The 24,892-nt window shown below is 36.5% G+C and overlaps 1 long non-coding RNA gene across 1 annotated transcript in view; it reads right to left on the bottom strand.

Annotated features, from left to right (window-relative positions):
* The window catches only part of LOC112450631, an 86,279-nt gene extending 62,863 nt beyond the window's left edge, over positions 1 to 23,416 (bottom strand). The window contains exon 1 of the long non-coding RNA XR_003039305.2: positions 23,185 to 23,416. This is a non-coding gene — a long non-coding RNA (uncharacterized LOC112450631). The remainder of the gene's footprint in view (positions 1 to 23,184) is intronic.
* Positions 23,417 to 24,892: the final 1,476 nt, after the last annotated feature.

Raw genomic sequence — 24,892 nt, forward strand, 5'->3', positions numbered from 1 at the left:
GTCAGAAAACCAGTAGTTATTCTCTACAATAAAAGGTGATAATTTATGGAGGGGAGAAAAACATGTGGGTGGTAAATTGTTCTGTAAATCTCTGCATTTTGACAATAAAGCACTATATCAATTACAGTCCTGCATTACTCAAACAGCCACTCCAAAATGAAATAAAGAAGCTTTCCAGCAGTGATTTAAAACCTCATTAAAGCTGATTTGAAACTAGAATTCTTAATTTACTCAGCTTGACAGCAGGAAACAATAATCCAGGCTGTATTTATTCAAACATACAAGTTTTGTTTATGAATGTAAAAAAACCTGTAAGTGTATCGTCCAACAGATAACAAATAACCCCATGTGGACTTTTTGTTGTGGTCAAAATGTGCAGCAAGTTTAATATCGCCCTTGGAGAAAGACTCACTGAGGCATATAAAAAACAAAAAAACAAAACAGCGCTGAGTCAGTTGCAGGGCGCTAAAGCCAGTTTGTCTCTGTAGAGGACTGAAGTAGAACATTTGCAATAAAGTCACCTTTAAGTGTCAATGCACACCAATTTGTCTTTTGTTGGTACATGCATATTAATATAAGCGTGGGCAGTAGTATAATGCATTCTAGTGTAACGCCAACTAATTGTCAAACATCAATTTCCATTTCAGATTTGTGTTTACATTTCTCTATAAGCACTAAATTGTTTCCAGTGAGAAATGTATTTGTACAATCCCTCTGCTTTAAAGAGCAAACTCATCCCTTATGGCTCATTAAAGCCCCGCCTCCGTTTGTGCTCCAGAGAACAGCCAGTTCTTAATTATTCAAAGAAATAATTGTTTTTGTTGCCAATTTAAAAAAGGTTGAAATCCAGATTTACATTTCCTTTTAAACCTATGAATTATAACTTTATTCCTCTCCATTTATTTATTTAATTTAAACAGAGCACTGGCAAAGTGATGCTAAAGATTTCCACTTTATTCCACAAGGAACCACCAGTCAAACTTCCTTGGTAAAACTGCGAAGCAAGTTTCAACTAGTTGGGGCTGTGCGGGAGATATTGTCAACAAAAAAAAGCTAACTTTATTCCCCATTCATGGGAGAAAATTAATGCATGAAACTTTCTTTTTCTCCCTCATCTGTTCAAGAACAGACATGAGGGTTTTTGACTTTTCTTGACAACGCGTCTTCTCTCCTAACCTGGTTTTATTTCTATATTATCTGCTCAACTTGAAGCACAGCAGGAGGGTTTTGGATGTGGGTGATGCAGCACAAAATTCAGTGCACTTTCCCCAACATAAAGTCCTTTCAAATCTTATGTGCTTCTAGTCACAGCCAGCACCAGCAGGGGAAAGGTGGAGGAGGAGTGTGGGCAGGAAAGACACTGCCACAGCAGGATTCCCCTTTACTACAATAGACTCTGGTAGAAGTGAGAGGCAGCAGAGAAAAAGTTAGATACAAGGAAAAAAATACTGGCTAGGAATAAAAGAATCTGTGTTACTTTCTATAGTACGAGTATGACGCATGTAGTGGGGAGTGGAGTGTCCTTGGCTGTTGCAAACTCATAACGTTTAGCTCACCTGTCATCCCTTGACTCATTTACTTTCACTCTAAATAGCCACTTCAGCAGCTAATACATTGCCCTGGGGTGAGTCTGGTTGCTGCTGAGTGCAATATTGTGTTTGTGTTTGCTTTTAAAAAGACGAGAGAGCTGGCACTACATTTAAAAATAACAGCCACCCTTTTTTCCAGTACATAATTGCTGTCCAAGGGGAGGAGAAGTTAAGAGAGAAAGAAGAGTCAAGAAAAAAAAAAAACAGAAGCATGTGAGGCAAGATATCATTAGTGATAGATGCACAGCAAGAATATGTTGAAGGAGTGGACCAAAGTCACACTCTGAACTCCCACAGGGTGCTTATGTTTGTAGGGACTCCATTAGCAGCGATTAAAAAGCCATCGCACTAACAGCTTGTGAACTAAATAATCACAGGGTCCCGTTTCACGGATGCTGTCCTCCCATTTTTCCGATGAGCCAAGTATTTGTTTGCTCTCACCTTCTGGTCCCATAAGGACCTTGTAATTGCCATTGTGTGCACTTGGGGGATCTTATCATGGAGGCGAGCTTTGCACCGACTCTCATTAAAGCCTGTGAGATGCTTTGTACAGTTCTTTGGAGTCCCCCCCCACCCCCATCTGATTTCTCCAGCATCATTTAGGTGGGATACTTTGGATTCAGCTTTGAGTTTGCCTTCTTTGCTTGTTACCAGCCCGCCTTGGAATAAAGGTTTACATTTCTAAAGGTTGCTTTTTGTCTGTGGTGTTTTGTGTTTGAGCCCATTCTTTGAACTGAAATTGCATCGAGAGGGAAAAAAAAAAAATTCAAATTAAACCTCCCTAGAGCTTAGGATTTTTTTCTCCTCTTTAAATGAAAATCTTTGGGTATACATAATATAAAAAGTAACACTATATCTTGACAGCTAAAGTGCTGCTTGAGTAGGAACTTTTTTATGCCTGAATCCCCCTCAAGGCCAAGTATTTCTTTGTTGCCTATGACCTTGTGTAATTCTGCATAGAAGTGTTGCAAATCTTCACCTCATATCAACACACACCATGAACTGACATACTTGGATACCTTCAAAGCCACCAGGAGATTAATTATTTCAGGGAGTTAAAAACATAACGGTGACACAGAAACTAATGAGATTCCAGGAGTGCGTTTTCCTGAAAGTCTGCCAGCTTTCACAACTTTTAACTCTTTGAAAAAATATCGTTTTCTGTTAAAATGTCATTTGGCTAATAAACTAAGTTGTCTTTCTGCTCAAGCCCACAGGCATCATTTGCACCAAAAACTGATCTAAATGCTAAAAGTATTTGCTTCTGCAGAAAAAGTTTTGTCATTCAGTTAGTTAACTCAAAGAAGTTTGAAGTGCTTTTGGATGATTATTATTATTATTAGTGATTTAGTAAAAGAACCCTTGATGACTGAAAAATGAAACTTTTATTGGGCATTACATTGAAAATAAAACTTGTGACCAAAACTGTGATGGTCTTAACTCGTTTATTGAACCCATTTTTGGCCCTTAGTAAAAAGCCCAGTGTTTCATAACTTTCTTCCCAAAGAATGCATAAAGATAAAGATTACATATTTGTAAGTTATAACAAATTTTCATCCTTAAAGTTTATGAAAGCAAAGGAAAGGTTGGGGCTTAATATAAGTACTGAATACCACCTTTTCCCCTAATTCTCTCATTAAATCCATTTACAAAATTCTGATATTTAGTTTGGGAAACTGAAAACTGTTTCAATACTGTTCAGGTAATGCACAGATCGTTTTTTACAGAAATGTTTTTAGGAATTTAATCATTCTGTGGAAGCCAACTTTATTAATTTCACTTTTTGAGACCAGTCAGTTATCTGCTCCCTGATCTAAACACAATACATTTGACACAACTTAAGGTCAAATTTGAGTAAATAGTGAATTTGGCAATGTAAAGTTGCAGCTTAATGCACTCTTGGTTAAAAGAAAACAAGTATTATTTGTGAAACTGACTCAATACGGCTGCAGTCAATTGTAACAGATTTTTTCCCCCCCGTTTAGTCTATAACAGTTGTGGTATATGCAGGAGGTTTCTGGTGTCAGTAGAAAAACAAAATGGGGCGATAAGATTCTCCTGAGAAGCACAGAACAGAACATGAGTTAAGTGATTTTCTTTCATCTTTAAAGCCTGTCACACACACACTGCAACTTTACAGAGGCCTCAAGCTTAAATACAGCACTTCACAAAAAAAAAAAAAATGCTTTTTTTGCTGTACTGTGCAAAAGTACAGTGTTTGACCATAGACAAATTGCTTCAGACAAAATAAAGTTTTAATGTGACAATTTCCAGTAATGAAGTAACCCCTCATCTGAGCTGATTTGCTGGTGTAGACATCAAAGCAGCATGAGTTTAATGCAGCAAAAGCAGCCAAAAGCTAATGGACCAGAAGGGAATTGTGCATGAAAGACCATCCATCTTTAATTCAAACTAAAGCATGGCCAAGTGAAGATATTTCTCATATCCCATTTACATTATGCGTTCCGATTTGTCCTATTAAAAACAAAACTTTAAAGGAAAAAAGCTCTATTAGAGGGAGAATGTGTCTCTTTAATGTGATAGAAAAACTCTGATGCAATGAACTGGAATAGTATATATATATATATATATATATATATGTTAAACTAAATTATTTATTGAGCTGTTATCAATTTCTAATCGTTGATGTTCCTGATTGTCAACCCATCTCTATCTGTTGATCTGGTTAGGAAAAAAATGATCAATATGTTGAATGGGGAAGATATTTTAATCTATTAATAATGCTGTACAGAACAACATTATTGATATTATTAGAGAACAGTTGAGAAATATAACTTTATATGATTTTCTACTGTAATGACCTTGAATTTTAATTCATCACTCATCACTGTATCAGGACAAAAGATAACCAGTCTGTCAGAATCACCACTGTCATCTTTCAACATTAAATCTTTGTGAGGTGATTCTGTGTCCTACTGAGAGGACCAAATCTGGCTTTAGACTTCAACCAGCACTTCTCCCAACAGACTACATAAAACATTTATTAACAACAAAAAGAAAGCTTTTGAACTGTTTTGATTGGATTGTAGTGTTATAAATATTACATCTATCAACTTGCAGTCATATGTTCTGGCTCAAAAGCCTTGCATTGTGTATATGCATTGCATCTGTTTTTGTCAAATAAACTACAATGTATAAAACAGAAATCACGTTCAAACTAAAAAAGTGGCTTTTTTTTAACTCAACATAAAGCAGAAAAATATTTAAAACACCACCATTAGGTTGCCTGGACTGGGTAGGCAGAATCAGAAATACTTCATTAATCCCCAAAGGGAAATTCAAATTTATGAATTTCAATAGGATGGAGAGCAATTAGTCAACAACAAACATGCATGTTTACCAAGCTAAGCATTAATTAAAAAAAACACAATTCAATAAAAAACACCGATCTGAAAACTGCAGAAAAGAATCTAATCAGCAGCTCATCACAAAGTTTATCTTCCTTGTTGGCCGACTTCAAAAGTTCAAGCATTTATTCAGTGCTGTAAGTATGCCAGTTAACTTCTTTAATATTTTTAATCCTTAATTTCTCTCTTATTATTTGTGGTAACTGTTGCAGTTTCTATTTGAATTGTGAGATGTTTAAAATTACAATAGCAGAAAGAGGAAAACACCAACAAAGCATAACAGAAATGCATGTCGAAGAATGTTTTCACATTTCACTCCATAATGTGCACAGCTGGATCTGACATTTCAGACAACAAATTCTGCTTGTGAATAGTTTTACTCAAGTGATAAAAATATTTCCCACTTTACAGATGAAGCTCAGACATCCCTTGCTCATAGTAAATCCTTTCAAAGCTACGAGCAAATCCAAATGAAGACAACATGGATGTAGCTGAGCTATCAGCTAAAACAGAAGGTCAGACTGCACATAATGCTGAGGTTTGAAGACCTGGTTTCTTAAATATACTCATCTTCATTCCCACTCATGTTTTAGCTGCATGCACGCCAGACTCTTGGACATTCCCTGCTTTTCTAATATTGATCTTGAATGCCACTTTGGACACTCAAAGTAATTGAGTCCTATTTTGATGGTGGTAAGTTTAATGAGGTTGGCTGTTTCCACAGATTCCCTCGAGTTGATGAAATGGATGGATAAAAAAAAAGGGATGTGAGCTGGGAGGGCGTGAAAGATTGAGAAATGGAGCATAAGAATTTCTAACTGGGACTGGTCAAACAAATGGCTTTTATGGACTTCCACTTTTAAAAGATGCTGTAAAATCCTCTGCTTGTAGAACTTTCTGACATGCTTGTCATTTGTTTTTGAGTATTTTGATAATATTTATAAAAAGAAAAAAATTACTATAGTGGAAAAAATAAGACTTTTTGCAGATTGAACACATCCTGTAGCATCATCTATTGCATAATTTTCACTGAATCTATCAAAAAGGTGAGCTTACTAAAAAACAGTTTCAGAAAAATGCAAGCTTTGTAGTAAGCAGCAATAAATGTCATCTGCAGAAGAAATAGATATATGCAAAACAATGGTATTTTGCATGTTAAAACTTGTAAAATAAAATCCATGTGAATGTTTTTACATTTTCCTAATATAAGAGAATCCATTCTTATATTTGTCAGCAGTCTCTTGGTTTTTCTTTTAGCTATATTCTTTACATGTAATTCCTCACCACAACCCTGTGGTGTTCACTTCTCACTGCTGGTTCAGCAACATGTTGAAAATAAACCTCATGGTAAATTTGGTAACACCTAGTAAACTCGGGTACCACTATTTATTCAAAAATCGTTTGTATCCAATCCTTAAATGAACTAAATAGTCATGGAAAATTCACAAATGCAGGCTATTACTAGTTTCTCAAAAACAGATCATTTTCAGTTTTCTGATGCAAATTGAGCTGCACAGTTCATCTTCTAAACACTGTTGCTCCTCTACCAAATTATGTCAACCATGTTGGCTCTGTTGGAAAGAATACATTTGTATACAGCATTTTTACATTACAGTTTTACTAAGGTTAATTTTTAAAACAGATTGTGTAAATTTGTATTTAATTTGATAATGATCAGTGCAAGATTGTACCAGTTTGCAGGAAAAAAATGCAGCATTTAAATTAGTGGCAAAACATACAGAATCTCATTTAAATACAGAAAATCAGCCAACACACTTTCTGAATGCAGACTGATTCAGGCTGATCATGAAGGATGAAGGTCAATATCTGTTTTCTGTTTTTATTACCCATAAAAACTAATTGCTCATGAGGAAAATGAATTTAATGAGTTCTGATAACAAAAAAATTCAGTTCCCCTTCATCCTTCACACATTAGCTAAATGTTCACTGAATTTGAAAACCATTTAGCTCCATACATTTCTGCATGTAAATGCAGCCACAAAGACATAAACAGAGAAATGTTATTTATGTTTTTGCTTGGATAAGACAACTGAACAAAAACAAGAACGTGCGCATAACTAAAAATAAGGTGTTTAGCCTGTGAAGCCTTTTTATGACATTGATAAAATCTCAGTTCCTTTCTGCTGAAACAATACACACAATGAGAGGTGATGCATAAAACAACTTGAAAAATGTCAAATACACCCAATAGTCATGCATCTTTTCTGTGCTTCCAGGAGGAAAGCCACCAAGGGGCTCAGTGCCATTTAGAAGTAAGAGCCAAATGAGCCTGCAGCAGAAAATATTACTTTATTCAGTGGACATGATATGATTGACAGGCTTGTATTGCTTCGCTTTTGACCTTGGAGAACTGGCGCTCAGAATAAAGTTGGTATTATGTGTGCATGTGAAAAAGTGGCAGTGCAGTCAAGCCTCTTACTGATGCAGGTCCTGGTCTGCCCCTGCTTTGTATTTTCAGACGAGACAGATGGATATGATGCGTCTAACCTACAGTACAGGTGTATAGACTGACTAATTATTGGGAAAATGGGGCATTTTAAACATTTAGTACATCCAGTGCGAAGCATGGACTAGAATAAAGAGGTAAAACTCGAAATCCATTGCAGATAAAGTGGAATTTTTTAATTTTCTTCTTTAACTGCAGTCAAATAATTAAAATATATATATCTTGTAAGATTTTCATAATAACAAACACTGAAAAAAAATGTTCTGAGAGTCATTAACTCAACATTTTCTCCACCACCTGAGATAACATTCAAGCAGTTTAGGACCACTGAATATCCTGTTGTGCAACTTCTGCATGCAAACATGTTAAAAACCAAAAAGAAATACTGAGGTTACAGTTACTTCACAAACAAATGTAAGTGTACAAAAAACATATTAGTCATTATTTACAAGAAATATTCAACTGCTCATTCGTAGCATCTTCAGTTGTTGATTGTCCAATTCTTTAGCTTCTGTTTGTGTATATTTTAGATTGTCACATAAATACGTTTGACTGCAAAAATAAAAAACAAATTAAATAGCAACACTAGATGCTCACTGACCATTTTCTATGTTTACACAGTCTCCTCCTTTCCACAATAAGTCACTAATATCTTTCTTTTCTCTTTCTTCCTCTTTCCTTATCTCACCTCATGCAGACAAAACCCACACACATTTAAGTGTGGTGCAGTGAAAACATCTATCCACATGGGAGTACGTCCCTAAGGTCTTAGCCAAGTGTATGTGGGCTGATGAGGTGAAAGTAATCTAAATGGTGTGCTGAGCAGCAGTGGAGGCACATGACACATGCGTACACTCACTCTCATGGCAAATCATATCATCTCGCACCCAATGTGGCATATGGGCCTTTCCAGAGAATGCCATTACTCCAGAGGGGGTGAAACCGTTGAAAATGAGTTGAACCTCCGCTGAGATGGGGGGTGGGGTTACTGCCTTTCTTTGCAGTCCTTCCATTCTTTTCTCACAAGGGTCAGTAATTGAGCATTGGGAGTTGAAGAAATTGCCACAAGTTGAAAAACAAAGTCGCAAAACTGCTTTATTTCCTCACTTTTATATGAACTGGGAAAAAAGCCAGCAGGGAACAGATGAGAAGGGCCAGAAGGTGGGTTTATAACTTTCTATGTTTGCACAAAACAACTGTGCGTATTGGCAGTCATTTCCCCCTGTCATTCATAGTCGTGTTTGGAAAGTGAGCTCTCACTGGTCCCCGAGCTGGTTTCCAAAAGTGGAGCAGAACATCTCCTGACACTTTTACAGGAGATAAAAATCACTTTGTCCTTGAGAATAAAAATCAAGGACAAAGTGACCCATTCTAATGGAAGTAAATAAACAACAACAAAATATCTAATCTTTAGGAGATATTAAACAGAACAAACAGGCATCCTCCCATCAGCAATGCAACAAAGACTGATACTTAGTAAGAAATTTAAGTTTCGCTTTGCCACGAAACATTTTGGTTAAAGATTAGGATTTTGCTGTACACTGCATGTGACAAACTTCATTCCTCAGGGGTCGCTCGCCTGCATGTTTCAGACGTGTTCTTGCTTTAAAACACCTTTAAATGAATGACTTGTGGACGTGCTTCTGGAGAACTTGATTTGGTGAGGAGGTAATTTAACCATTTTAATCAATTGTGTTAAAGACCTAAAACCTGACGTTGGCCCTTGAGGCCTGCAGTTCAACTCCCCTGCTGTACACCAAAAGTCAGCTACACAAAAGTTCATTAAATATGCTACTTGAATACTCAAGTGATTATTTGTTCAGCAGCTTGAAAGTTTTTAAAATTAGATTGTATATTCTTGTGAATTAATTTAAGAGTAAACTCAACATTACCTAACGGAAACATCCTATTATGCTTTCAATAAAACCTACCAGTAAGTCATTTTCTGCCGGGAGGCTGTGATCACAAAAGTCACTTCTGAAGCAGAAAAACGGAACATGGAGCACTAAGATCACAAAAATCAAAACAATTATTCCAAAATTAAGAGAAATTCTAAAATCAATTTATGCTTTTCTTTAAATCTAAGAAGAATTATGCATTTTGGATTCACGATTTCGCTCTTCTGTCTTTAAAAGGCAGGATTTCATTTTGCTTTATCCTGCAACTTTCTGATATATTCATGGAAAACAATAAGTGTTCTTTCAAACGCATACAAACTGAATCTTGGCAATTTCTCTCCACTTGCTTTGCAGCATCTACAAAAATGTAATCTGTGTGTCCGTATTAAAATTCATGAGGAGAGATAAGAAGGGACTTTCATTACTCTGAAAGTTGTATTGGGGGGGTTGAAAACCAAAACACTTAAGGATCCTATCTGAGGTCAAAGCAGCCAGGTCAGAAAACTTTACACTCCTTGCAAGAGATTCACTGAATTACGTGGGAGGTGAACACAACTTTTGTAACATCTGGACTTGCATGAGACATCGCATCTTAATGCAAACACTTCACTGGTGCATGTTCTTTATTTATACAACGGGAGGAGCTTTAGAAGTTTAGATTACAATCTCCTTAGGGTATCAAGGGGAAAAAAATAAATAAATGAGATTTTCACAAACAAGTTCAACAAAATGGCTGCAAAGACCAGTCCTTCTTTAAGCTGCATCTGCCTGTTTTTAAATCACTAGTGACCCTGGCCATGTCCCACATGGATGTTTTAGAAAAGGAGGTGTGGAAGGAACTTAAACTGCGTTGGCAAGGAGAACTGCAAAAAAAACAAGATTTAATTTAAAACTAATTTTTTTGGTGCATGCTTTACTCCAATTTATGTATGTTTAAATGATCCATATACAAAAAATCAGATATGCATCAAAGCTGCTTGTGTGAGAGATTAAATCGACAAAGGAAAGTAGCGACTTTTCCTTTTTTAATATAAATACAGCCTAGTTAAATGCAATCAACAGTATTGTTATAGTTATAGCACTTAATAAAAAATAAATCTACTTTGTATACTGCCAAAATCACTACAATAGCTGCTGTGACTAAAGAATTTAGGCATATTTTGTAGTAAGTGGACACATTCATTGTTAAATCTATCTAGGAGGAAACAGGCTGAGCTTTATGGTAAAAATGCAATTTCCACTGAGTATCTTCTTCACCAACAGCGTACATATAACAGGAGTCAAGAATAGCTTTGGTTTTCTGGACATTGAATGCTTCAACATCTGTACTATTAGAATAAATCAATAAATGTGTACAGTTTTAAAAATAGATTATGACTTTGATTTCCTGGATATTGCATTGACCTTTAACAAAAATGTCAGGCAGGATGCTCGTTCACGCTGAACACTTCTTACCTCAGACAAAATAAAGTGCAGGTGCTCACACTCTTTGTCAAGCCTCTACTCCTGTAGCTCTGCTACATCCAGTGCTAATTAACAGTGAGGACAGGAGTGACGTGTCATGGGCCTCCATGTTTTCAGCCCGTGTCATGCTGTCACCAGGAATTTGTTTTGTTGTGGAGTTCGACTGGATGCAGACTCCCTGACAAGGCTTCAGGCGTTCAGTTTCTAAGCACCAGATGGTGTCTTATTTGCTCTGGCATGCAATGGAAGTGCTTTTGATGCACACCTAATGGAGAGAAGCAGACTCGACTCCTGAACCTTTTTTTTTATTTATTAGTCAATAGGCAGATGTGATAGGGGACTGACTACAGGTTTAACTAAGCTGCTAAAACCTTAAGATTTAGTATGAAGTCATTAAAATATATATATATATATATATATGCATGCACACACATATACACCCACCCCCAACTGGGTGAAGTTTTGAGTAATATGCTTGTGGGAAAAAAAATAAAAATAAATAATGAGCACAGTCATAATCGAAGTCATGATTAAAACAGTAAATCAATCATAACATTCATTGGTCAGTCATTGCTGAACCCCTTCACATATGGTCACAAGCTTTTGGCAGGAAGAACCATTTTACAGAAAAGAAAACAAGATGAGATTTCTCCAAAGGGTGGCTGCTGTCACTCTGATGCAGAAAGGGAGCCAAGTGATTTTTGAAAAACTTTGATATCAAGCCACTGCTCTTTTATGCCTAGAAAGAACCAATTAAATACGAATAAAACCATTAAATTCTATCCTCCTCTTTTGACTAAGACAAAGAAGAAAACCGGGCGAGGATGCAGTTTTGCAACAAGTGTCTGGATATTGGTAAGCAGAACGAGGAGAAAAGAAGGATTTTCATAGAAAAGCAAAAAAGGATATTTGATAATACTGCTGTTACAAGGCTCAAAAGAAAATCGGTTCAAGCAGGACAGATTAATCAGGCTCGGCCAAAAAAAAAAACCCAGTGCATTTGCTACAAATCAAACTTGTGAATCTCATACAGAGCAGAACATGGTGTCCTCTTTGTTTTTACCGATGGATGCTTTGTTTTAAACCCTGGGTGGGTTTCTTTGCTTCTGCTTTCCCTGCCTCGGGCATTCCCCTTGTCACAAGGAACAGCTGACAAGTCCCAGGACAAAACTACAAATCAAAATACATGAAAATCAGTCTGTTTGACTGAATTAATCTAATTGACAAATTTGTGTTAAACCACAAAATTAGTAATAGTCTTTAAACTACATTACAGAAAAAAAAACAGTCAACATAAATCAACAGCAGTGCCGCTGACCTTAAATGAGGTATAACCATTTATAAAGAATTGTTATATGCAGGATCATGAGAGACTGAAGCCCATCCCATCATACAGCAGACAGAAGATGGAGAACAACCTGGATTAACCAACTACTTTACAACTCGATGCATGAGATATGATACAGCAAGTCTGCAGTTACTGATAAATCTGAACTGATATATCAAAATATTAGTCCAACTTTACTATTAAATCCTGTGAAAAAACAAAGGATGCCCTTTATTTACTGACTGTTGGATATTTTACAGGTTTTTCAAGCTGAAAATTGATTCAACTTTACCTCCCACTGTTGTCACTTTATTGACTCCCTCTGCACAAATCGACACTTTATTCTAAGTGCTTTAGAAGGTAATGTGAAATAACTAGTGTTTTTGTATTTAAAAAAGGGCATTCAGTCAATTTAAAGAATTAATTGTCAGATCACTGTAATAAACTAGTTGTGTTAAATGCACAAATGATGAAGAAGTCTCAATACAGGTGGGCGGTGCGTCGAACTGAAAGAGGATCCCAAAATGAAAGTCTGCTTTGGGCTCAACATCAGAATAATCCTGCTTTTACTTTGTGGAAGTTCACGAAACTTGTCTTAACGCCACTTTGGCTTTTGATAAATTTCCCCTTCTTTGTGTTCAGTTCCCGCTCAAGAAACAATGTCAGGAAGAAACCAAGGACTTTTTAAAATATTATTATTAACTAAAATATCCACTTTTGTCACCAGAACATGGATTCTTGCATAAATCATTCATGAAATGAGACAATATCTGTCATTTAAATATCACGCTCCTGACCTACCTTGAACAGGTTCCCAGTTCAACAGACTTAACTATTCAAGCTCACATCCAAAGACCTTTTAGAACAACATTTACTATGCATACTTTTTAACGAATGTTAAAACTCACAAGCACAGGAGAGAAGAAGAAGAAAAAAATGATGTGCCATTTTCCAATTAAATCCCTTATGATCCGTTCTGGTTTATTAGTTACAGTTTATATTTTAGTTTTTGCCTGAAGTAAGTTACCTCGTGAACCTCTAGGCAGGCTGGTACCTCATTTTCCTGTTGTGTTTAATGAGCTAGCCTCCACACTTCACCTTTAGTCTCCATGTCGCCCTCTTCCTCTGCAAAGCCCACAGTAACAAAGAAATGTGCCCTTAAAGCCCCACAGAGATGAAGTATGAGTGTGACAATGGAGTGGAGGTCTCAGGTGTGTCTTTTCGTTTGGTGTCAGTGGAAAAATGTCACCAAGATGAATAGGAGGGAAGAAAACCAGGGAAAGGATCCCTGTGACTTCAGAGTGTGGGTGAGTTTAATGCGTTTAAGCTAGAGAGACAGAGGTGGTGACAGTGACTGATGAAAGAAAATCATTTTTAAAAATCAAAAGGACAGACCCATGCAGTACAGTAAGAGCAGTGAGGACTTGGCAGGCAGCTGACAAAGCTAAAGTCAAAGTAAGACAGCTCAGATTTTCCATGTAATGTAACATTCCTTGTACTGTTCTTTACTAGTTGTTTATATATTAGTCTTTGTTATTTTAATTTAAAAAAGTCCTGTAAAATGTGCATTTTATTCCAATTTTTTTACTGCCCAATGTAGCCGAGGTGTAATTTTTAAAACACTGTCTACTTTGAGGAGCATTTCTTCAGGTTTTCTAAAGGTCTTTCAAGGTTTTTTTTTTTAAACTGGCTGCTTTTTCCACCCCTCCCAACATTTTTCTGTTCAGTATTTAATTAATTTTCAAATAAATGTTTTTGATCATTTATAGACTCCTTTAACTCGTGAATTACTCAGGCTCTTAAAAAAATCAATGTAAGAAACAGTGACGTGTCATATAAACAGAAAACTGAGCAAAATTATTTTAAAATTAAATCTGTAGGAAAATTTTGTGGCAGGCTAATGGTAACTATTTGTTCCCACTTCTTTAGTTTAATCTTTAAAAATATACCAACACATTCTGACACATAAAACAGATTTTTTTTGTGCCAAAAAGAGTTATTAGCTGAAAACTTGGCCTAAAGGGAAACAATCAACTGAAGGATGATGCATCTTACAAGAGTAAAATAAGCAGCTAAAGTCTAAAGGGAAACTTTGAAAGAACTTTACTTTTGTACAGCATTGTATACCTCATACTCCATTTTATTTCTAGTTGACCTCTCTCTGTATTTTCCAATCCATTGATCCCTCACTCAATTTTTCTGTCCCCCGTTTCTTTGGCCTGCTCTCTCAGCCCTGCCTCTCACCTCCACACCTGAGTGTGATGCCAGCAGGTGTGCAAGGTGAACAGCTGTGCTCACCTCTCGGGCTGAAAACAAAGTGACAGCTTTAGCAGCAGTAAGGTGATGAAGCTTTCTCACGTTCTCAATTTAATTCTTATCTCTACTCGTCTCAGGTCCATCATTATTTAAAACTGTTGCAACGAACATCTGTGTCGTCAAGTGAACAGACATAGTGAGAAAAAAAAAAAAAAAAGACAGACCTAGTGGTGCTCAAAAGTAAGTTGGATTAGCTCAACACTCATAGTCAGATCTGACAACCAAGGATCCAGACTTTCAAAAATTGGTACTTTCATGCTGCTGAAAAGGGCGTTCCAGTCCGAGGGAGGAAACCAAGTCTTCCATCCTTGTGTTTTGGACATCATTTGCAGGTGCTCCTCCAGCCTTTAACTAGGGGCATGAGGACATTGTGCCAGTCTCAATTGTTCCAGAAGTCCTGTCAAGGTCTTGTCTTGGTCTTCTGTGCAGATGTTATTCGACTTAAAGCTCTCCAACCCACCAAACCTGAACCTTTTCAGTTGGAAATACCTAAAGGCTAATGACTATTTTGTTATGTTCTGTTAAGTTGTGCATTATTTGCAAGTCAAGGCAAATCATTGTCAAATGATTACACTGTGAAGTAAGGTAGTACACCCAAAACTGTGTTTCTTGATAGAAAGTGAGACTAAAATTGGTCAGTTTGTGCAAAGCAGTGTTCATTTCATTTAGCTGTGCTTAATTATGTGTTGGTGCAGTTAGATAAAGAAACTGTTGCTGTAGTTTTGATTATAACAGTAAATGTTTCACAACTGATTCATAGATAAATCTCCAAGCTTAACAGTTTTGCAATCCCCAAATAAAATGAAATAAAATTTCCAGTGGGTTCTTGTTCTTTAACTGACAATTATACCATTTCATATTATATATATGAGCATCCTTCAAAACCAACCTGAATCACCAGAGCAAACATCTTTCAGCAGCTACGTGAAACCATCCCTGCAACTGTACCTCCAGCTATTTGGCTACACCCCAGGAAAGTTCCTACAGGCGTGCAGACTTAATTCCAAAATGACCTACATTAAATAACAAGAGGTAATGGGTTTCACATCATTTACCACATCCATTCTGCAAAGCAAACCTCCCATTATCTAATTTCCTCTGGTTATTTTGTCCCAAATAGACAAAAAGTTTGGCATTTTCTCCGGATAGTTCAAAATAATCTGATCTAGTGTTTCGATTTTGGAGAAGCTTTGGATTCACGCTGCTTAGCAGAAGCAGCTGTAACGTGTGTGTAAATGTCCACCTGTAATGTGAACAACTGTTCTTTAGAGAGTATTGAAACATCTTCAGTGAACAGCCTTCACAGCACAGAACCCAAACCAAGATCAGAGTTTTAAAACTACATTTTTGCAGTTTAATGTTTAGCTTCCCACCTTAGTTTAATGATTAATCATGTTGTCCTTTTAAAAAGGCAGATTCAAACTTCTAATCTTGATGTCAAAAAATTAAAATTTGCAGAAAGTTTCACTGAAGACAACTAAATTTTAAGTTTACTTTTTCAGAACTGTTTCAAAAGTAATTTTCCACAACTGCACAGTGAACTAGCTCTCTGTACTTGAGCTGGACCTCCCTCTGTCTCTGTCATACGGACGGCCGTTTGATCTTGGCCTGCCATGGCCCCCCCACTTTGGCAATGACAGGCATGCTCCAATAAGGCTGGTTATACAAGGCGTGTGGGCACTGCGGGGAAGGGAGAACTTTGGTACTGTGCCGATGGTGTGTGTGGGTTTGAGTGAACATTGTGTCACAGAAGTCAGAGCTTTGATTTTTTTAAAGGTTTCAAGGAGGGAGAAAGGAACCTTCTCTTAGTACTAAGAGTCAGTAACAGAGCAACTTTTGTCCAGAACTTCTTAAAAACCCCACCAAATCTTTTTTTTTTTTTTTTGGCTGCATCACAATTTTTCTAAAGGTTAAAAAAATTTCACAGAGTTTCTTCTTGGTCCTCAATTAGAATTAAAGAGAGGTGAAAATGCTACACTATAAAATATACACCCTGCAAGAAGATTATACACCACCACCATCATTTTACATACATTATACATTTGTTTTCACAGTGCTTGGTCTCAGATTATAAACCCTACCGTTCCTCCTTCCATCTACATCACACAGGACTGGGACACCCTTACACAATTGTTGTAAACATGCAAACAGGGGTAAGGATGTGTGGTATGGGAGGGGAAGAAATGGGGTTCCCATTTATTATCATACAATGAAGTCTACTTTCCAATCACTTGCTCTGTCTTTTAAAACTCTCAGCTTCTCCTAATGGGCAGAACTTGGAGCAGCTCATTCTGACCAGATCATCTGCACAAACCATGAAGTCGTTACTCAAAGCCACAGCAAATCGGACCGACGGCACTTCCACGAATCTAATTTCTGATGTGGATTTTTTCCAAAGGAGGTCAAGTATCACCTCAGTGCAACATGTTTTCATGAATATTGTATACACAGTCGTACAGTTTTACAAACACAAGCCTCTGCTGCATTCCAGGCACAAACACACACATGTCCAAGTTGCAAAGGGCCTCCTCCTCCTCCTCTTCCTCCTCCGAGTAAGAATTCCTGGCAGTCCTTTGTGCCTGGCACAATTTATAAACTGACAGTTAAAATTGGATTAGGGGAAAGTCTGGGAAGTTGAAACCCTGCTGTGTGTTTTCTCTGTTCGAAGATGCACACACTGGCAATCAAATTACCCCAAGAGATATTTGTGAAGTACTTACACTGATGGCTCTAGAAAGAAGTAATAAATTTGAATTATTCAAAACCTATTTAATTACTTCATTAATGTGGAGTGGGGAAAAAAAACTCACACTCTGACCTATTGTCAAATCTGGAGCAAATCCCAGAAAAAGCGAAGAATTATTGCAGACAGGAAGTGGCTGAAGAAAAAAACAGCAAAGTCTCTTCTACAATTAAACTTTGAATGTTCTGTTATTTCACGAGGCTCCCAAAAAATTCTGTTTCACACATTTTCAGTCCTGAAAGATATTCAGTATGTGATTAAATAATGTTCTCAAATTACCCACAATGGTGCTATTTGTTCAATTTGCTTTCTGTCATCCAACTTTAATGCTGTGAAATCATAAAATGCCTTGATTATAGCTTCAAAAATATTGATAAATACAGCTCACAAGTTGGAAAATGGTGCCCACTAGACAGCCTAGTCAAATTACTCCTTAACACATCAACAACATTTTGGTCAGTGTTATTAACGTAAGACATTTAGGTCCAAACTCACCAGTAAGCAGTAATGAAAGTATTACTTGTTGCCAAGTGGGTCTGTTTTTCAGTTCAAATATACTTCAATAATCCCCAGGGTTAAACTGTTCTAACATTTTGTCATCCAGAATGATCAAAATGTCTACTAAAAAGTTAACAAATAATCATGTCACCAGACCAAATACCCACTTCTCTCACAATATCACTATATATAATTTTCAATCTAGGTTCATAAAGAGTTCTCTCCACTTTCCCATCAGGACCTTCATCGTGGTAACTACCTCTGATTCATTTGTAACTAGACTGTCAGGTCCCCCTTGTATACACCACAAACCTCACAAAGCCCAACCTATCCAACTCAAGGTCATGGGATAATTTCCTTTTCTGCTGCCCGAACACGAGCTCTCTGCTATTTTCTTTATGGCTCTGTCTTTAAAGCTTAAAAAGATTTCTTGGAAGCCAGCAGAAACATACATGGGTGTAATCAGCACTTGTCATGTGGAGAGTTCGGATCACTGGTTCAACCTTCTCTGGTATACTCTGAACAAAACCATTAAATCTGCAGCCGTAGCAAATTATAAACTTCTTACAAATGTCACACACAAACAAAATATTGATTTTTTGGGGGGGGAAATGTCACCTAAAACCAGTAGAAAACAGAGTTCATGTACACAAAGACATTACTGCCACCTGTGCTGTCTTTTGTGACACAGTGTTATATTTAAAAAAAAAAAAAGTTAAGTCTGCAGACTTTGACTGCATATATTCATGCTACAGTAAAGATATGAATCAGCAGAGTGCCTGAACACAGCCTTTAAAGAAACCTCAGCTGACGCCATTAATCTGATCTAGGTCATACGCAATTAATTTAAATCCTTAAGAGCCCAGGCTTAATACCCCTGGGGGCCAAGGTCAGTTTCTGCCTGACAAATCAAACAATAAAAAGGTGTAGGAGGGTCTTGTTTTGATCTCACAGTTCAGTGAAGTCAGATTTATGAGCAAGGAAAAAAAAATACAACAAAAAGAGCAAGTGAAGGAGACTTGAATGGGTGCTCCAAGATCACAGGACTGAAGTCCAAACAGACTAAATCCCCAAACAGGGACTGTAAAAACTTTAACTACTGCTGAAGTTCCCTTGAGCAGAGTCAGTTTCCAAAGTGCTTATGGGTCAACACACAGGTAAAAATACAGAATAAGCTTTAAGGAAGCAGCAGTGAAGTTATTTGACGTGCAGACCAGGTGTCACTTTACAGCAGGACCGGTCTCCTACTAAATTCTGGGTAATTTAGCAACTAATGAACGCTCAATTTTATCAGGACCAGGAAACACGAGCAGAGGAAAGGACGCGGAAATACAGAGACATTACCATAATTCAAGCTTTCATAAACATTTAAAACACAGCTCTGATGGAAGACCTAAAAAACACAAAAGCTCCAAAGAATGACGACATTAAATGTAATGTAATGAATTTTAATTAGACAGCCTCTAAGCTCTTAGAAATAATTAAAAGCCTAGCATTCCAATAACATTATTTGCAGTGTCAGATATCTCCAATGATCTATTAGCAGTTACAGTGCATGTTGTGAATGACTCTCAGCTACTACCACACTAAAATATAGCTCAAGATCTGCTAAATTCAGCCATTTTGTGATCAAACTACTTTTATTTCTAGACATCATTAACAACCAAGTCATTCTTTATATGATCATGCAATAATTTAAAAAAAAAATCTTACTACATGACTGCAATTTCATATTTAGTTAAGATGATGAAACTTTATAAAACCATTCAGTTAGATTACATGACTTCTCTTTTAACTGTGGAGAATTTTTATATGTCATTTCCAAATTTCCAGGGTCAAGAAGGGGTCGCTGTGACTCATCATGGAGAGAACAAGTATTAATAATGATGGCTTCATGCTAATAAAGTGGTAAAGCCCCGAGTGTGACTGTGACCCATCAGGCAAGAGGCTACCCGCCATTAATTTCATTATTCACACCTTTGCTTTTCTTCCTGTGACATGTCACAAATTTTATTTCAGAATAAAATGCATTTGATTATTTCCACTGCAGACTATTATATATATATATATATATATATATATATATTCTTGTTTAACTTTGCCACAAATGCCAAGTTGCCAGAGTCAAAAGGTGCAGCTAACCATGACTGAACGAGTGTTCTAGATCAATTAAAAGTGCAATTTTCTAAGACCGAGTTCTTTCCCCTTACGGAAAACAGAATCCATATAACAGAAGCAAATTTCTCTATGTGTAACAGGAATAACAGAATATGTCAAATGAATGACAGGAACCAATTAGCAAATTTGGAGAAGTTTTTTTTATAAATATAAAGACAGCATCCCTGCATTTTTATTTAATTTAAGTGGCTTGATGAACCACTAATTTTTGCCAACATGAGCCAAAAACTCTCCTCAATAAATGATGTTCCAGTAAACCATCTGTCACCGCTTGTAAAAATTTGCTCATAAAATCTCCAACACCATATTTAACTGACACCGAAGAGATTAGGATAGAGAAAGGGTGACACAAAAACAAGTTAGATCTAGAAAAGAAGTCAAGCCAATTAGAAACAAGAAACATTTATTTAAAACAGTAAACAGGTTTTTCTACTGCAGAAGAAAAATTGCACTAAATTGACTACAAATAGCTCAAGACGTCCAAGGTTAATTGATGAGTACGCATGGTGTGTGAGCATGCGGCATGTGTGCAGCCTTAGCCTCAGGCATAGAAACTGATCCCGATTAAATAGAACATGGAGAGGCGCTCGCTCACCTTCACTTGCCCCTCAAAAGTGTCACAAGAATGAACCCAAGCACACTACAGTGAGAGAAGAAACAGGTACATATGACCATCATTAACTGTTACTTAAAAAATAAAAACAACAATATCAATGAATGTCACCCCCCATTGTTTCATGAAGTCATTATATACAGATGTTCCCAGCTGCTGGTACTGTCCTGTGTGGCTCTTGAGTATATACAGTATGGAGGCAAATCTATGTTAAAATGAACTAAAATCTAATTTCAAAGTTATCTATTGTATTTTAATATATTTAAGACAGTACAAGAAGTTAAAAAAAATGTAAAAACCAATTTTGCGTCGCCTATATGTTTCAAAAATACTAACAAAATAGTTTTCTGTCTTTTGCTAAACAAATTCAATCCATCCACCTTCTCCTTCTGGCCTACTTCTTATAACTCCCACTGTTCAAAAAGCCCTAAAAATCTATAATAACTTGAAGATAACTAACTTGTAAATACATTTCAGTCACTAACTGGGTTACATGATAGCTGAACTCTAGATTTTATATGAAAATGGTTAACTTCATGGTTTTTAGCTCCCCCTGGTGGTCAGACACTGCACCAGCATGGAGTCTCAGTTTAATTCAAAATTCTTCTTAAAGTTCAAAAAACTTTAGTTAATCCAAGGGGGGGGAAGCTGAACTAAGATTATTAGTTGATTAAAGTGCAAGAAAGTTGAAAACATTTATGTATATATTCAATAAGTTATCAAACTGATTCAACAAACCTCTACTTGTTCTAAAAGTTACAACCAACTCCACCAATCTATGAGCTGCCACTGTCCACTTCCATAAAGTAAATTACATACTATGATCTAATGGAAAAGCCCCAATAAATTACAGACAAGTGTTATATAGAGTTTATAAAAATATTCAATATGCTGATATTTTCAAAGTTTGGATGACAGCTCCTGCTAACAAAGATGTGAAATCATTTGCCTTCTGTTGTTTCTACTTTTTCTACTTTCCTACTTTCTAGCCTGAAGTTAGAGCCATTAAAAGGAATAAAAATAAAAATACACATATGAATCCATTTGCTTTTTAACATTTTGATGTTTAAAAATGTTAATATGTTTAACAAAGTCACATTTTTTTATTATGATTAATGAATGATTGATTATTAATGAAAGCCTGTTTGACTAATTAAGTATTCACTCTACCTGTTCACATGTTCAGGTATAGAAAATACAGCTATTTGTAAATAAGCCAATTAAAAGAAAAGTCTTTGCTGTAAAAATGTTTGCAAATTCACATGTTAAATGTATGCCTACGCAGAGTCCTTGTAATATTTCAAGAGGCAAATCAGTTTATTTCTAAAGAAGCAAATTCCTACATGGAAAACTAACAAGATATTCTGCAGAAATATTCTGTTCCAGTGAGGCGTACTGACTGAGAGCTGGCTGGCTGACAAGTACATAGGTTGAAGGAGGTTTAGTTTCCCACACAAATGTAAATAATGCATAAAGAGGCATAAAAACAGACGCTGCTGCTGTCGCACATAGGCGATTAAGATATAAGCAGCATTCTCAAGATGTCACAGCATTCCTGCTAATGAAAGACGACCTCCTCTGCTACTCTGACACGACGAAGAGGCACTCTGCATCTTAACAGCACAGACATGTTTGAGAAGCATTAAGTTGGATATGTGTACACACACACATACACTGAAGTCACTGTGTGTCTGGGAGGTTCAGTCAAAGCAAAGCGCTGGTGAAAAATGATAAAACTGAGATCGACGCCTCCCAACAAACTGTTTGCATGAAGAGGTGTCATCTAGAAAAGGCTTTGAAAGCTGGATTGGAAACACAGACAAAGTTGCAGGTTGAAATTGTTGCTTCTGGTCACTGGCTTCCTCCCATCGATACAAAGCCACATGTGCTTTTTTATTATTACAAGAAAAGTAAGGAAGGGCTGAAAGAGTAGTAAAGACAGACATTTCTAATTACTAAATTCTCCATTTTTAAATGCAAGAAAAGTCTTAATGTAGAACCCCTGCAGAGCGGTAAAGAAGCTGAAATTAGCTTTTTACCTTAAACCACTATGTCATGCGTTTCACTTCCTCACAACCAGCTTATGACAACTCCAACAACCAAACAACCCAAAGGCTTGAAGGTTCGAATCAAGACAACTTATCAAAAACTTGATCATAGAGGTTAGTCATTGGGGGTATTTTTATACTGTCACAGCTCTCAACTTACATTAAAATACAATTTGTACAACAGGATTGCAGTAGCATCAATACCTCAAAGCTAGTTAACAAAAACAAATGCAAACACTGCTTAAACAAGGACATCAAATTGCATCCAGCATTGTTTTTTCTTCTAATTCACCTACAAGAGTAAATACATGTAACAGCAGAACCTGACAAATGATTGGAATAATAATATTATAAAACCTCACAGAAATCAACATGCAGCCTTTTAATCCATCAAGGATCAAATAAAACAGTTAATACCAAGTTATGTTCTAATTACTTTAAAAAAAACAGATGCTGAGAGCAAAACGAACCATAAAAAACACCAGTTAGATGAGCAACAAGATGTGCGTTTTCACCACGTCAGCAAGAAAACCACACTGCGCATGCGCAAAATATATGCCGTCCTTCAAGCAGCCAGTTTTAAAATAACTTCGGTAAATATCGTCTAAAAGGACAGACACAAATTTAAGGTAGCATTAGCTGGAATATAATATTAATATTAATATAAGTACTTACAGTTCTGTAGACGACCCAGCTCCCTTTGTGAAAACATCCGGGTTTTCCTTCGTTTGACGCTGGCAGCTGACGATGGTTCCAATAAACTGCGTTGTTTAAACTTTAATTTGTTTTAAAAGCCCGATCTGAGAATCTGAACTTTAGCCGTTTATGTCTTCATGCATCATAAGTTTATTCGACGCGATCTTCTTGTTGTTGTTGTCTCTTCCGTCCTGTTCCAAACACTAATGAGTTAATGAGCCTCACCTGTGCACCTGCAGAACCACAGAAACCCCTTCAAATAAAGTCCCTTTGTTTATTAAGTCAAATATTTCACAATAATCATATTTTTTATTTTCTTTTGGCGAACTACATGAAAATAAATCCATGACCTTGCTATTAAGTAAAACATTTTTGTTACTTATGTTAATATTAAGTGTATACATTTGTTTTAAAGGTGCATTTATGTTCACTAGTACTAAAACGTTCACATATGTACCGATGAGGAAAATGTTTGAGTACAGTATCAGAGCTCCAGCCATTTGTGGAATGTATTTTTTCAAGGTTTTACATTTTGCCTTCATATTGAATTTATAGTTCACAAAATGGCTTTTGGTTAAGGAGAAACAAAAGTTGTAAGCATATTTTTCAAGTGCATTTTTTTTCTTTATGTAGTCCAACACACTGAAACAGTTTTAAAATTATTTTTCTCCACTATCTTTGTATGATTAATAAAATATTATTTTGACACAGTAGTTATTGGTTCGCTTTTCAGGATCTGTGGGGGAACAATAAAATGACAAATGCCACATATTTTGAGAGTGGCTATTAAAAGGCACACTAATAGTCAGTTTTAGGCTCTAACTGCATGATTCTAACAGCAAGTTTAACTATTGGTCCTTTTTTTGTATTTGGTCATTTGTTCCAAGGTACAAACTACAAGGGTACCAATCAGGGGTGGAAATTAGCACCCGCCACCGGCCAAATGCGGGTAAATATTTGAAGTGGCGGATGAATTTGATCAGCACACACGCCACTGTGGCGGGTTGGCAATTTGAACAGAAAAGGTGTTATTTGTCCTCTTGACATATAGGGGGCAGCAATGTGCTCGAGTTGCTGCTGTTACGTCGAGCCCCGTTCCTCCATCAGATACGGTTCCCCCTGCGTCTCCGTAAATAATGACTTATCTATTAACAGAATTGTTTAGAGGGGCAAATATTTCTCATTAAAAAAACAAAAACCATCATTCTTTTAAAAATAAAATGTGCTAATAATATCATAATACAGAGGAATAAACACAGGTAAGGAGTTGTTGGTAAATTATTTTTGTCCTGTGTTTTAGAGGGGGAACCAATAATTTCAGACGGCTGAAATATTTGGTTCCCTCCCAGTAACTTTTGCAAAAAAAGAACAAATGTCTCCAAATTCACAGGACTTGTTGTCCATGATGAGAGGAATAAACACAGTTAAAGACTTTTTGGTAAATTAACTAGTTGTTGGATAATTAATTATCTAAATAACATTCAACCCGAATGTTATTTAGATAAAAGCGAAATACCACTTCAGGCGGAGTTCAGGGTTGCTTATTTTATTGAATGCATGTTGTGGGTATAAGAAACAGCAAGCTTGGGTACAGAATCTGAATCACTTTATTGTTTTCCTTCAGATACATTTCCCCAGATAAACCCACCTGTTTATTCACTAAAACAGCTACTTTAAGGTTCCTTCC

The sequence above is a fragment of the Kryptolebias marmoratus genome, linkage group LG13, assembly GCF_001649575.2.
Source record: "Kryptolebias marmoratus isolate JLee-2015 linkage group LG13, ASM164957v2, whole genome shotgun sequence".
Lineage (NCBI taxonomy): Eukaryota > Metazoa > Chordata > Actinopteri > Cyprinodontiformes > Rivulidae > Kryptolebias > Kryptolebias marmoratus.